Source organism: Pteropus vampyrus, unplaced genomic scaffold, assembly GCF_000151845.1.
Source record: "Pteropus vampyrus isolate Shadow unplaced genomic scaffold, Pvam_2.0 Scaffold69, whole genome shotgun sequence".
Classification (NCBI taxonomy): Eukaryota; Metazoa; Chordata; class Mammalia; order Chiroptera; family Pteropodidae; genus Pteropus; species Pteropus vampyrus.
Genome location: NW_011888850.1, coordinates 6,642,233 through 6,656,245, shown reverse-complemented (window position 1 = coordinate 6,656,245; position 14,013 = coordinate 6,642,233). Strand labels below are relative to the sequence as shown.

General features: G+C 34.5%; 1 pseudogene; it reads left to right on the top strand.

Moving 5' to 3' along the window:
- The first annotated feature begins 2,346 nt into the window (after positions 1-2,346).
- LOC111740902 lies at positions 2,347-2,462 on the top strand (annotated as a pseudogene).
- The last annotated feature ends 11,551 nt before the right edge of the window (positions 2,463-14,013 follow it).

Here is a 14,013-nt window from a genome sequence, read left to right as displayed (position 1 = left end):
ATTGCTTACTTCCTTTTACTGGACAGGAAAACAGCCCTGTCCAACAGAACTTTCTATGATGACAGAAACAGTCTCTTATCTGTGCTGTCCAAAACAGTAGCTAGTATACACTTATAGCCTGAAAAGAGCACTTGAAATGTGGCTAGTGCAACTGAGGAACTAAATTTTAAATTTTACTTAATTTTAGTAAAATATGAAAACTTAAAATATATAGTAGAGAAGGAATTTACATTTATGAACTAATTAAAAACTCCTGTAAATTGATTTCACTTATAGCCTCAAGCTCTTAATTTGCATTGTCCAAAGAAATTATTTAAAATCCAAGCAGCCAAATATGCAAAATTAAAATATTTAGCAAGTCCAAGCACATATCCATTACAGTTAGTGCAGATCAAGACAACATGAAAAAAAGCAGACAGCCAAAATCCTTTGGTGGGGGAGGGACAACAAATAAAACCAAATTTGTTAGAGGCAGCCAAGAAAACTCCATGCGAAAATTTCATAATCATTACAACTCTATTTTCAGATCAAGCATCCATACAGGTATATGATCTTTTCAGCAAAATACAATGCCAAGCACTATTATGGATCAGGCATTTTACCTGAAGACTTATTTTTTGTTCTTGAACCCTCAATGATAGCAGTAGAAAACAAAAGCAGCTGAAATGTGAAATAATCCCTAGAAAAATCAAGAATTAAAAAAATTCACAACATTAGTAAGAAGCAATTACTCAAAGAATGGAAAACTGGGGCTTGCAAGGTTTATTAATAAGTACTTTCAAATATAAAGTTATTTCTAATGGACTTAAAAAAGTTAACATTAATATTCTAGATTATAGATCATGAGCTGTTACTGTACTTAAATATATTAAGGAGAATTAGAAATGACATCTAATAAAAAGAAACTGCCATTTTTACTGTAAGACATATATACCAATAAAAACATGGGAGTCACCTTTATGAAACTGTCTAAAACTCAAAGTTCCTAGTCAGTGTCAACTTTTACTTTTAGAAACTTATTCTGGTTTGACTAGAAATGACTGGCTTCCTCTGCCCAAATGCTATGGCTTATCACATCAATGCTTTCTTTAAATATAACTGAGAATTGACTAAACACATATTCACTTTTCATTGGCATTGCCAGAAACTTAACTGAGACTAATTCTTCAAAAGGAGATAGAACTTGTGACTATTCTAATGACTTTTAAGGAAAAATATATACTCTTGGGAATTGGCATTTGGTGCCCTCTCCAAGAAAATGTAAGTAAAGTAAAATGGAACCCAAATTATAAACTCTAAAAGGTAAAATATACAAAAGGAATACTAAATCAATACTTATAGATTTCGTTTTCTTGGGTCTTTCTGCTCCTAACTTGCCTAAAAAAGGTAGCTCAGGAGTAAGTATTTATAGAATTAGGTACCTAATAAGCTGTAAAAAGTCATACAAATCACCTAAGAAATTATTACATTACCAAACTGTTCCCCAATCTTCAAATCAAGATAACCTTTCTATGTCCTCTCCCTGTCACAAATCAACAACAAACCAAAATTTAAAACCAATTATGTACACTGATTTGCTAAACTCTAAACAAGTATTTCCCTAAATGAGTTGTCCACATTAAAAAGTAAATACATATATATATTGAAACTGCTTAATGTATTAAAAAAAGTAAAATATACTTTGAAGTGAACTTAAGTTTCAGGTTTATTTTTGTTTTGAATTACTGCAGATTGAAAACACCGGTGCTTAAAAAAAAAAAAAAAAGCTGAGCGTAGGCTCCTAATTGCAATAAAAAAAGCCAAGAAATCCGAATATAATGTAGGAAAAACAAGTGTTACTTATAGACAGTTCTAGGTTCAAATTCCAACTCTTCAACTTGTTTAGGAATGTAATGGGGATGACACTACCTACCTCATTCGGTAGTGGTAAGAAATAAGACCATACCTGTTACGTGCCTAGCACCAAACCTCGCAAGGAGCAGGTATGTTCTGCAGACTAGCTATGTGATCACTGGCAAGAAAGGACTCTTCCTCTGAGTTTTCTCCAATCTAAAGAAATGATGAAACCTGCTCCATCTGTCTCTTAAGATTGTTGTAAAGATGTAATGAGATAATTCGAACGCAAGGCAGCCTCATGGAAAAAGAACAGGCTTGAACTTTCGACAACACATGAACCTCTTTTGAGTCTCCTTTTTTAAAAATAATCACAGGTCATACATAATACCTATATTTCACATGGTCTTTAATACTGATGATTAAAAATAAAAGAGCTGGACATGGTTCCATAGTGTGGGAGTTACACGCAGAAGGTCCTGGGTTCGCACCCCAGTGGAGCCACAGTCCATGGTCTACGGCCATGCCACCCTGAACAAGTCTGATGTCTGATCTCGGAAGCTAAGCAGGGTCGGGCCTGGTTAGTACTTGGATGGGAGACCACCTAGGAAGACCAGATGCTGTAGGCATAAATAATAATAAATCATAAAAAAAATAAAAAATAAAAGAGCTAATAATGAATGTGAAAATACTTAAAAAGCTCTAAGTAAATGTTAGCTGAATAAAAACAAAATTTTACCACAGCATTATTGAAGTAAATGAAAAATGTCAACTCAAATGGTATTACAGCATGCAACAACACATATTATGTTATGTCAGAACTATCAGATTTATGAACTAGGATTCTACCAATCATTTTGTTAGAATGAATTTGGGAAAGAATATTACAATGTGTGTGTCTACTGCTTTTGCTGATTAAGGCTAACGTGTAATGAATGGGTCTTTACCTTCTGCTTCTCCGAGATCCTTAAGAAAATCAGCAGGCTGACAATAGTGTACAAGGGTCACAAACTCAAATGCCTCAAGGGTGATAGCCAGAAAATATTCAAGAAGTAGCTCATCTTTCAAAAAAAGAACAGCACAGTTGTGACAATAAATGCCAAGTGAATTTGGCCTGGTTTTAGGGATTAATAGGTAACCATGACGAACTGGTATATGCAGTCCTATCTAAAGGGGCATTATAAAGCAACTGCGAAATTAGGATTTTAGGTGAAATTTCTCATCTTCAAAATATTGACCCGAAAAACATTTTTCATACTGTGTAAGCAAAACAAACAAACAAAAATGTCTGCAAGCCAGACGTAGCCAATATTCTGTAAACTCTGTATTTAAAAAAGCGTAAATTTTATGAGGGCAGGGAACCCAAGAGGTTTTGCTTACTCCAGCGAGTAGCATAGTGTTTTACAGATAGTAAGTGCTCCATAAATATTTTTGAAGAGGTATTGAAGCAAAAGATTTCAGGAGAGTAGAGAAAATGCCAAACAGCAAATAACAGCCAATGGACAGAGAAAACACCCCACAGCCACGGGGCGGCTGCCTCAGTGACTTGGGCACTTCGCAGTCTGGTGACTCAGCTGAGCTCAGATCTATTTTTTTTTTTAAGTGTGCTAATTTCTCTATCCAAGAGATTCATATCAACCAAACAACTAGAAAGCACTGAGCATATGCCAAATATGCCAATAAATTCTTATAGGATGATCTGAATGTATGGATAAAATATTACAAGTATGTAGGCACAGGAAAGATATTTAAAATGTCCATTCCTAAGATAATAAAGCAAAGTATGAAATTCAAATGCAGCTGGAAAAAGCAAGCTGAGACCAAGTAGCTCTGACATTGACAGTCAGGGTAACATTAATTAATGAGAGCTCTTTCTTGATTCCATTTACCCAGATACTAAATTACTAAAATAACTAATTGCTGGATCCTGGAGGATCTAAATCCAGTTTCATCTGAAACCTCATGTAATAAAACCACATGAAAATCAAGAAAATGCAAGTGTGATTTACCTGTTCTAAGAATAAGGAAAGAGGTTTCTTTCTTTTCAATGAACCTGCTCAAAGCCTGCTAATCCTTAGTTCTCCCAGGGAGCCAGTGGCACTGAATGAGTCCCACTTGGGACAAAGGAAGAAGGCTGCTCTGACACTGAAAGCACCAGAAAGAGGCTACCACGTTGGGCTGAGGCTACAACTCTCTGTGCACCCAGGAACAGAGAAACTTCTTTCCTTATATATACCTTCACACCAAAAGGCCTTGGTATGTGCCAAGCTAATGACCACTGAACTCAAGAGAACATTGAGCATCCTATCATCTACTATTTGAGAAAGAAATACCAGTACGATCTTCATGTGTATTGAGAGAGTCTACGACTGCTACTATTATGTAACAGAGAAAGGTCATGAGTTATGTAAGCATACACAGCAATGTGAATGAAGGTGAGCCAAACTGAAAAACTGAAATAGACATCTACTATAATGTCACAATGGACAGGAGCGAAGGAAAGAGAGATGAGGGAGGGAGGGATGACTACAAGTAAAAGTTCCTAGAAACAAAACACATAATTTTTAAATGAAATATTTTGGAGAAACAAAAGAAAGGTCACTGCAGAAAACTAAATTAGTAACCTGGAATAAACATCATGTAAGTAATTGCAAAAAAAAATCCCCCCAAAACCATAAATGAAAACGATAAGACACAGAGGACAAGACCAGGAGCAATAACATTAAAATTATAGAAATCACGGGAGAAAAAGGAACTGAGAAATAATAATCAAAGAAATACAAGAAGAAAATAATCCCTGAACTGACTAAAGCCTTGAGTTTTTGACTGAAAAGTCTCATGAAGTCTTAAGCAGGATCAGAGATGGGCGCAGGGTAGGAAAACACTTAAATAGATGCACTCTGGATAAAAAATAAAATTTCCAACCTTCAGAAACAGGAATCAACCTGTAAGCTTCCAAATGAAAGAACAAGTAACTTAAAATATGAAAATAATGAGACCCAGCCAGACTTCTCATCTATAATACTGAAAGTTAGAAAGTAGAACGATTTTACAGACTTAAAGGGGAAAAAAATAACTGAAATAAAAAATAATCTATATTCAGCTAAGATAATACTCACGTGTGAAGGCAAACAAAAGCATTTGGGCATCCATTTAAGTATATCATCCATGAAAGGCTTTCTAAGGAAATTATTCATGGAAAGACCTCTAACAAAAGAAATTTAAAATAAGAACAAAAAAAAATCTCCATATACAAAAAGATAAATGAAAAATATAAGAAACAGCAGTGAGCAATGATACATGTATAATTGAAGTTTAAATTTAAATAGATAATACTGTGATGGAAACTGTAACATGACTATGGGTTTCTTGAAACAAAAGAAACATTCTGCCAATGCAAACTTAACAATGTAGAATGTAAAGTCTATAATTTATTTCATAATCTCCAAGATTTGGAGAAGGAAGAAAGGGGCATGGGGAGAGGGAAATGAACAATACAGTAGAGGAAAGAGCGTAAAGAAAACCGCTAATTTTGATAGAATAAAATAGAAATATGTTTAAGGATGTATGTTAATGTAAAGTAACCAACAGTAGAATACAAAGATGCATAGTAAAAGTTGTCAATTAATTTGGAGGAAAGGGAAAATATATATGTTTCTCTTATATTCATGATTACAAAACTCAATGATGTATTTGGCTATTAAGAAAACACGAATAAATTCCAAAAACACAGATATTATGAGCAGCATTTTCTAATATCAAGATGAAAATGACTTCTCATTACACATAACTCTACCCCTAAACAATTTATTTTCAATACTGAGGCTTATTTTTTTCTGGTTAAACTCTGAATCAGAATTAAAAATTGAAATGAGAAATTATCTAGAAACTAACAAAAAGAACAATTCATATTAAAACCTCAGATACAACTAAAAAAGGCTTTCAGAAATGTTTCTATTTCTAAAATACTTTTACTATATTTTAAAATTGTAAAACAAAATAAATTAAGTAGCTTAATTTAACTTAGTACTAATAAATTAGTAGTTTTATTTACAACTCTAAAGTAGCTTCTTTGAAACGATCTATTAAATACATGCCCTTTTAACTAGCCTGACCAAGGTACAAAAATATAAAAGCAAAAATATACAATATTAGAACAAAAAAAAGCAATAAGGCCAAAGATATTAAAATGATTAAAATAGTTTTAAAATATTACATGCAATGTTATGACAATTAGGAAATTTAGAAGGAAAGGATTCTTTTCTGGCAAAATACAAATTTGCAAAATTGACTCAGGAAGTAAAAGAACTAATAATCACAGAAGTCAGAAAGACTGTCAAAGATTTACTTTAAAAAGGGCAGATGGTTTTGATGCAGGACAGGGCGAACTCCCCCGAGTGGGGGGAACTCAAGCCCTGCACCGAGAGGCAGCTCCTGGCTGATGGCGGGAAAGAATTCAAAGGCGCGCAGGAGTCAGAGTCAAAAGGTAGGTCTATTAGAGAAGGGGTAACACTCCGCAGACAGAGTGTGGTCTCCTCTCAGAGGCAGAGAGTGAGACAGCCTGAGAGACTCAGAGGGACAGAGACAGTGAAAAGGACAGAGTAAAAGACACCGAGATGGACCCCTGGGTGTTCGGGGAATTCAGTTTATATATCATTTTTAGTTACTATGAATTATAGTTTAAAGACTTTGGTTACCCATTTTCTTTTGATGATATGGATATACAGTAGGAAAAGGTGAAGAGTGTGCAGCATGAAAAGGGAAGAATACGTAGAATGAAAGGCCTGCTGGCAATTCCTGGAGTGACCGATTTCATTTTGTGTAGGGCGCGACTTAAGGACCCTGCCTTCCCCTCCCATGCGGGTAAATGGTCTGTTAGCAATTCCAGCAGAAATGTTTTTGTTCTGCAGGTGTCCCCGTGGCCTGGCTGCCGGGCTGATCAGCACACTGCAGACTCTGAACACAGCTTGATTTAACATTTAGTTTTCTTGCCTTCTCCCTACATTAGTTTTATAGTCGAATTCTATCTGACATGAGAAGAACAGTACTTCCTGGGTTATTCAAATTATTCCAGAACAGAGAAAGGATGGAAAGCTTTCCAATTCATCTAATTAGCAGCATCTTTAGCTAGCATAAACCTGGTAGTAATGTTTTAAAAGATTAACAACCCACGATTAAACAGTTAAATCCAGCAACATTAGAAATCAATGATTCAACTAAAACATTAGAAAAATCTATCAATATAATTTATCAACAAATAAAAAGGTGGAGAAAGCATTTAATAAAATTAAGCTGTTTTTTTTTGCTTTAAGTAAAAGAAAAAGAAGAAAATGACAAACACACAATACATATGATTTTACTAAAACAAAGCAAAGATCTATTAAACAGTGAAATACTAAAGACACAGAACAGCACAGACGTGCCCCTGGCACCACTATTATCTACATCAGTTTAAGTTTAAAAATAATGCAGTAAGACAAAGAAACAAAACAAGCACACACACTAAAAAAACATCATCCTCATTTGCGGATGACAGTTATATACCTAGAAAACCCAAGGACTCATCTTCGATAGCTTCTCTTTATGTCAGCAAAATCCATTTGAGATTCAAATGATGAAAACAAATGCCATTCATAACAGCAGCAAAACTACAAAATGCCAAAAATAAACTTAACAAATTTAACACTAAATATACAAGTTCTCAATAACTCGAAACGAATAGAGACAAATCATGTTCCTTGATACATAAATGGAAAATCTCAAAAAAACAAACCAAAAAAAACAACACTGAACAAAAGAAAGTGTACATCTTCCTTAGAGATGTATTCTTTATTAAAAGGTAAAACATGTAGAGTCCAGTCGAGTCTTATGTTAATGAATAATAAGCTATTCACTCATCTGTACTCTCTATATAATAAACATAATATATCTGAAATTAGAGAGTAAAACTTCCTAACAGAGGCCCTCACTATGAGAATTCTACAATATAAAACCTAACAATATGAACTCATTTTTTTCCCCTCTAAAACCTGGAGAAGAGAAAATTATAGTCTTTTGTTGCTGAAGCTTGTAAGAGTAGCTATCATCACTCTAAATTCCTTCCATCTACTATTGTAATGTTGATAATAAACTAAGATTATGTATTTCAAATTATATATGTGCCACAAACAATGTTTTCGTGTGTCCTAGGGCTATTTAAAATCAGAGAACACATACAGCACATTAGAAAATTTGAGAAGGAAATTCTTTTACATCACTACAAATAGGAATGTTGACATTTTAAAAAAATTCTGAAGAAATGAACGGTTTGCCTCTTACGATTAAGTCTCCAGGTTAAACTTTTACTCTTCTGTATGATTTATTGATTGACTGATGCACTCAAATACATTTATTTTATACTTTGGGTCGTAACACAATACCATGCTACATTAATTTTGTTGCTCAAACTGTTCACTGTGAGCTCTTTCGGGTTGACTCCTTGTCCCTCTGGCATACCCTCATCTTCTCGGTTTCTGAGTACCTTCTTGCTTTTAGACCAAATGGGATCTCCAGGCTCTTCTTTACTGTCTCTGCTCCAGCCCTAGAATTAGCCATTTCTCCAAGGAATCCTGTTTTTTTCTAACAGAGAATGGTATTTAGAAACCAAGATCCGAGTGTCAAAGATTTTTTGGTTACAAATAGGTATCTCATACTAAAAAAGCATTACAAGGAAAGACCTAGGAATTGAGGTGAATGCTAAGGAGTACAGTTAAAGGAGTTAAGATAGAAGGAGATCCCAGTCACAATAATCTAGGCGATGCTGAAGGGTCTAGAAGCCTGAAGATCCCAAAATCAGTCTAGCGGTAAATGGAAAAAGTCAAGCAAATCATAAAGACTATAAATATTTAGATGGCAAAGGAGTGGGACTGTCTAGAATATGTTTATCACTTTTATGTTATCTTACTTTAATACAATGTTTAAATGTTAAGAGTTAAATACAAATCCCCCAAAAGCAGGGCCACTGTGTTAATACTGCTTGCCCTGAAACCAAACAATTCGGTGGCTGGGAAGATACTCCCCAATGTCATCTTGGAAGCAAATCCCGGGCAGTGTTTTGAATTAGCAGGGCCAAAGTGACTTAAATGGGGGAGAAAAAGCATTTTTTTAAAAAGTTACATGAGTAATAAATGGTCATTGAAAAAATATCCACGAACCACTTCTTATCCAGTCCTCTCTAACATCTTTCTTGAACTCAATAACATATTCGATGACCCTCAGTAAAAATCCTTACTCCTCTCTTTGGGAAAAATCCTTTTTAAAAAATCACATTTCATCATTTTCACACTTGCAAAGATCAACATCCCTGGCATAGTGTTTAGACTCTCTTTACCCCCAAATGGAGTCACTCCAGTCAACCCTCAAGTCACCTTTGACTCCTCCCTCCCCATTTCCAGCAATCACTAAACCCAATTCATCCTTTAGAACCCCTCTGTGTGATATCTGTCTGTCTTTCTCCTCCTGTGGTTACACATCCTATAACCACTTTCCGCAGAAAGTACCATACTATTCTTCTTTAATTTGGTCTTTATATGCAAACATTTTGCATATAAATGCAAGATTAATCTTCTACAGTCCAAATAATTTATAAAAAACTTTCATTATAAAAGCCCTAATTTAGCTTTTTACCTTCGATTCTTTTTTTTTTATCATTCTCCCTTGCCCCAAATTATACCTGCTTAATTGTTATTTCTAAACACACTCTCCATTTCTCTCCAAATTTTATTAATCCTTTCAACATCGAGATTAACTGTCTAAAGAGAATGATTTATCTTTTACCATGTATATACATATGAAATATCTTGTGAGGGCAAAACTGCTGGCAGATGTGAGCTGAGACCTGGCTTTGCTCTTCCCGAGAGGAAACATAAACATAAGGTAAATTTGGAAATGCATTTGATCAATATGTCTTAGAATTCCTTTAAAATGAGAGTTTGTCAATACCACATCTTAGCTACAGTAAGAACAAGGTGGGGGTGGAGGTGGGGAGGGGAATTCTTTTCCCTTCGAGGAAAGTCGTATTAGTTCACCTGGTTTTTTGCACTCCCAAAGTCTTTATAAGGTCTCTTTTATTTCCTCTTCTGATTTCTTAAAACCAAGAAAGCTTACTTTGAATGTTGGAATGAAAAAAAATCATTGAAAGCGATACAAAGATAAGAACACAAAAGTCAAGGTTTATGTAAAGATCTATGAAATAAAACAAATTAAGAATCAGTAAATTTTTAAAAAGTCATCTTTCTCGGATTTTATTAACGCAATAAGAAATGAAATCTGAAACTTACTTCATGCTTTAGAGATCTATCAGAACTTCCTTCTCAATGAACTATGTATTTTTATTCCGATTTCTATTCTATGTATCTTCTTTTGTAATAAGCCATAGGAAAAAATGTACCTCAAGATAAACATTTAGCTATGTATAGTCAGCTTTTTACATTTCTATTTCTATACAGAAAATAAAAGAATCTATGCTTCTATAAAGATTAAGCAATCTGCCTATCATCAAATTTAGACTTCAGATTTCAGCTGTGTAGGTAAGTTACCATGTTACTTATAAAAAGTAGGAAAATATTTTTTCCTAAGTTGTGGCTTTTAATTGTCACATCACGTGAGACCAGGCTGTTTTCTAATTATCCTCCACCTCCCATTTCTCCATATATTATAGAAACTATTATTGCCATATAAGACTTTTAGACATCTAATTTGGAATTAAACAATGGGCTTTTAAAATATTAAAAAATTTTAGATTTGTTAGCATGTTAAATATGGCACCTACTACATGTTTACCAAAGTCAAAGGTAATATTTCTTAGTAATAACTATAGATCATGTTACTTAGCATTCACCACCTACAAAAAAACACGATTTCCCATTCGATTCTCACAATAACTCTATGAAAGATAGGCGCTATTTCTAGTCCTAAGTTTACAGGAGAGAAAACCAAGACCAAGATAACACAGCCATTAAGTTAAAGAATAGAGATCTGAAAGCAAGCTGAATTCTAAGTTTGTATTTTGTACAAAGTGTTGTTCTTTATAACACTTTAAATGCACAATGCTGCTTTTGAGCAGCTATATGTTATCAGAAGGGCAGTAAAATTGATCTTAATGCAACATAAAATAGGTGTACAATTCCGGTAACTGGGTAAGACTATAAGGTGAAGTTTCTTGAATGACCATTTCTGATCCATTATCTTTATAAAGTAAACACATGCTTATTTTTTATTCATCTCCTATTCATCTTTTCATAATTTTAATAATTTGAAAATAAACATATTTATAGTTTTTAAGTTCCTGGACTTAATCATATCTGCTGACTCACTCCTCATGTATTTTTAATTTTTATCACAAGTTCATTTTTAATAGGTGACTGTATTTTTCTACAGGAATTCCAAGTGGGTTTTTTGAACAGTTTTGCTTTTGTTTTGCCAACTTCTTCCAGGATACCATCCACTTTGAAATTTCTATAATATAAGGGATTTGACACTTTCTACTGCATTTAATTTCATTGCGTGGCATGATGGTCAATTTATAGTACAAAAAATAACTTTACTTCAAGGCCACCCCGTAATATAATCCTTATGAAGTCATTTAAAATGACAATCAGGAATCACATTTAAGTTAAAACTCAACCACAGAAATCACCAATGCAAATAAATGAACAAAAACATCAAATCAGATAAAAGAACTCTTCTACAGAAGGCCAAGTTCATAGAAACTCAGGCAATGATAACTCCTCCTTATTCAAAATTCTGCTTGGTGGTTGTTGGCAACATTTTTTTTTTTACCTCAATTATAAGAGATATGCCCATTCAGAAAACATCCTGAATTCAGAAAGATTAAAATGGGATAGGGTGTCTTAAAACCAAGAAATTGTAGTATGTAAGGCAGAAAGCAAGTATATAACATAAAATGAAAATCACAACCAGCTGAAAAGCCAGACAGTATCTAAAGGGAGAAATATGCTCTTTCTGCAATCACATTGCCTGGGAAGTCGGGTTGTGAGAAGGTGCACCCTGGAAGGCAAGGCTGACTGCCTGCTGAAATCTACCTGCAACATTTGTGAGTGGGGCCAGATACATTCTCCTGCAGGCAGCACACAAGTTGGGATCCTTTCTCTTCACCTTCTTTACGCAAGTTCCCTTCCAACTGACTCAACGTGTCTGCAAATATGTTAACTTGAACAGAGTTTAAGAGTCACATCTTATTCTGACCATAGAATTAGTTACTTCTTTCTGATGATTTTGAAAAGGCTCTGCTTAGATCCACTGTATGAAATTATAATGGAGTCTCAGAAGACAAACTTATTTCAAGTTATACCTCTTCCAGATACATATGGACACGAATAGTACCTACTACAAATAAAACAAAGATTTCTTAAATACAAATCTTACTGCCCTTAATCACAAAAGTCTAAAATAAAAACTGAACTGTATATGATACGAAACATGCTATACATAATCCAGTGAAGTTTAAAGACCGAAATCATCAAGACTAAAAATTTGCTAATGATTATTTTATTTCATTTTTTGGTTTGTTCTAAACATTCAGAAGATGAGGAACAAGGAAATGAAGAGAGACTCTATGCTCATAATATTTATATTAGGTTCATAGACTATATAATGAATTACCAGGTTCATAAACTAAAGAATGAAATATATGAAATAGGGAAAAATACATGAAATAGGCAGGCCCTGACTTAAGGGTAATCTATATAGATGAACACTCATTGTGGCATCTGAAGTTTTCCTTCCTGCCAATGTACCACTTGCAATAGATAACCACTCACATTATCCTGAATCATTCCCCACTGCCTTGAGCCGCCTACCTGAACCTCTGCAGAGCCAGCTGCCTAAACCCCGAGAGCTTCCACCTAACCAGTTAATTTTTTTCTTCAGTTACTAAGACTCGGCTATTTGGATATAGTATAGAATTAAAAAAAAAAAGAAAACAAAGGGAGGGAGGGAGGGAGGGAGGAAGGAAAGAAGGAAGCTGTTGTAAGCTGTTGTAAGCTAGTGTGGATACCAAACCAACATTTAAAATATTACCTCTGTGAGTATGAAGTTGAAACTCCAAATTCACCAATTTATAGTCAAATTTCTGAAATTCATCCTACTCTGGAGTTTGACTATAAGTATATTGAGACTGCAAAACAAGTCAAACTATTCTCCTTGCTAACCGTAAATGTTTACAGTTAAATTAATACACATTTAACAAATAAAATTCAAAATTTCAGATCTAGCTACTTTAGATAAGGCTACAAAAGGTATAAATTAATAAGCATTCTGCTGAATAAGAATTCTCGTTTGAGTTTTTAAAAAAGAGACAACAGGCCAAAAATGGAGTCACTTGTGTCATCAAATCAGCAAACTAAGGCTTGATACCTAAGCTAACTGCAGTTCCAGACTCTTCTAGGATTGTAACCTTTAACCAGTTAAACTGGTTAACACTAGCGAGGTCATCCTGGGCAGACCTCTGCCTTCCTCTAAAGAAAGGTGACACAGCTTGACGCCATGGGCTCTTTGATAAGACTTCCTTGCCCAGCCCCCACCTTCTGCCTAGAAAGCCTTCCATTTCATTATCTGCTAGATGGGATGGTGCCAGATTCAGAATTCCTTGAATAAAGCCCCTTAGATCTTCAAATTTATTCAGCTGAACTTTTTAAAAAACATACTATTAATATACCTTAGAGGCCCAATCTCTCTGATGCATATCTTCTATGGAATAAACATCTAGGAATTCAAATATGAAGTTATGAGGAGTCCAGGTGATGAAAAATATTATGTTTCAGATATTCCCTGACTCATCTTGTTCTAAACTTTATAATAATCCTAGATGCCTTGCCTGGGTGTTCAAGAGGCCAATTTTCACACACACTCATCACCTGTGATAGGTGAGATCTGGGGCTGAGGACTAGCAGAATATGCTACCCCCAAATATGCCTCTTTGGTATAAGGATTATGTTAAGACTGAGAAAGAGCAGACACATTAGAAGCTCTGAAAACAGAGTTCAAGTTACCCTTCTGTAAGCGAAACTTACATTTATAAATGAAATCTCCATTTGTAAGGTGTCTCTCCCTCTCCATACCAGGAAGAAAAGGATGACTTCAGATCACAAGTGAGTATTACGAGAGAATCCAACTCAGTGG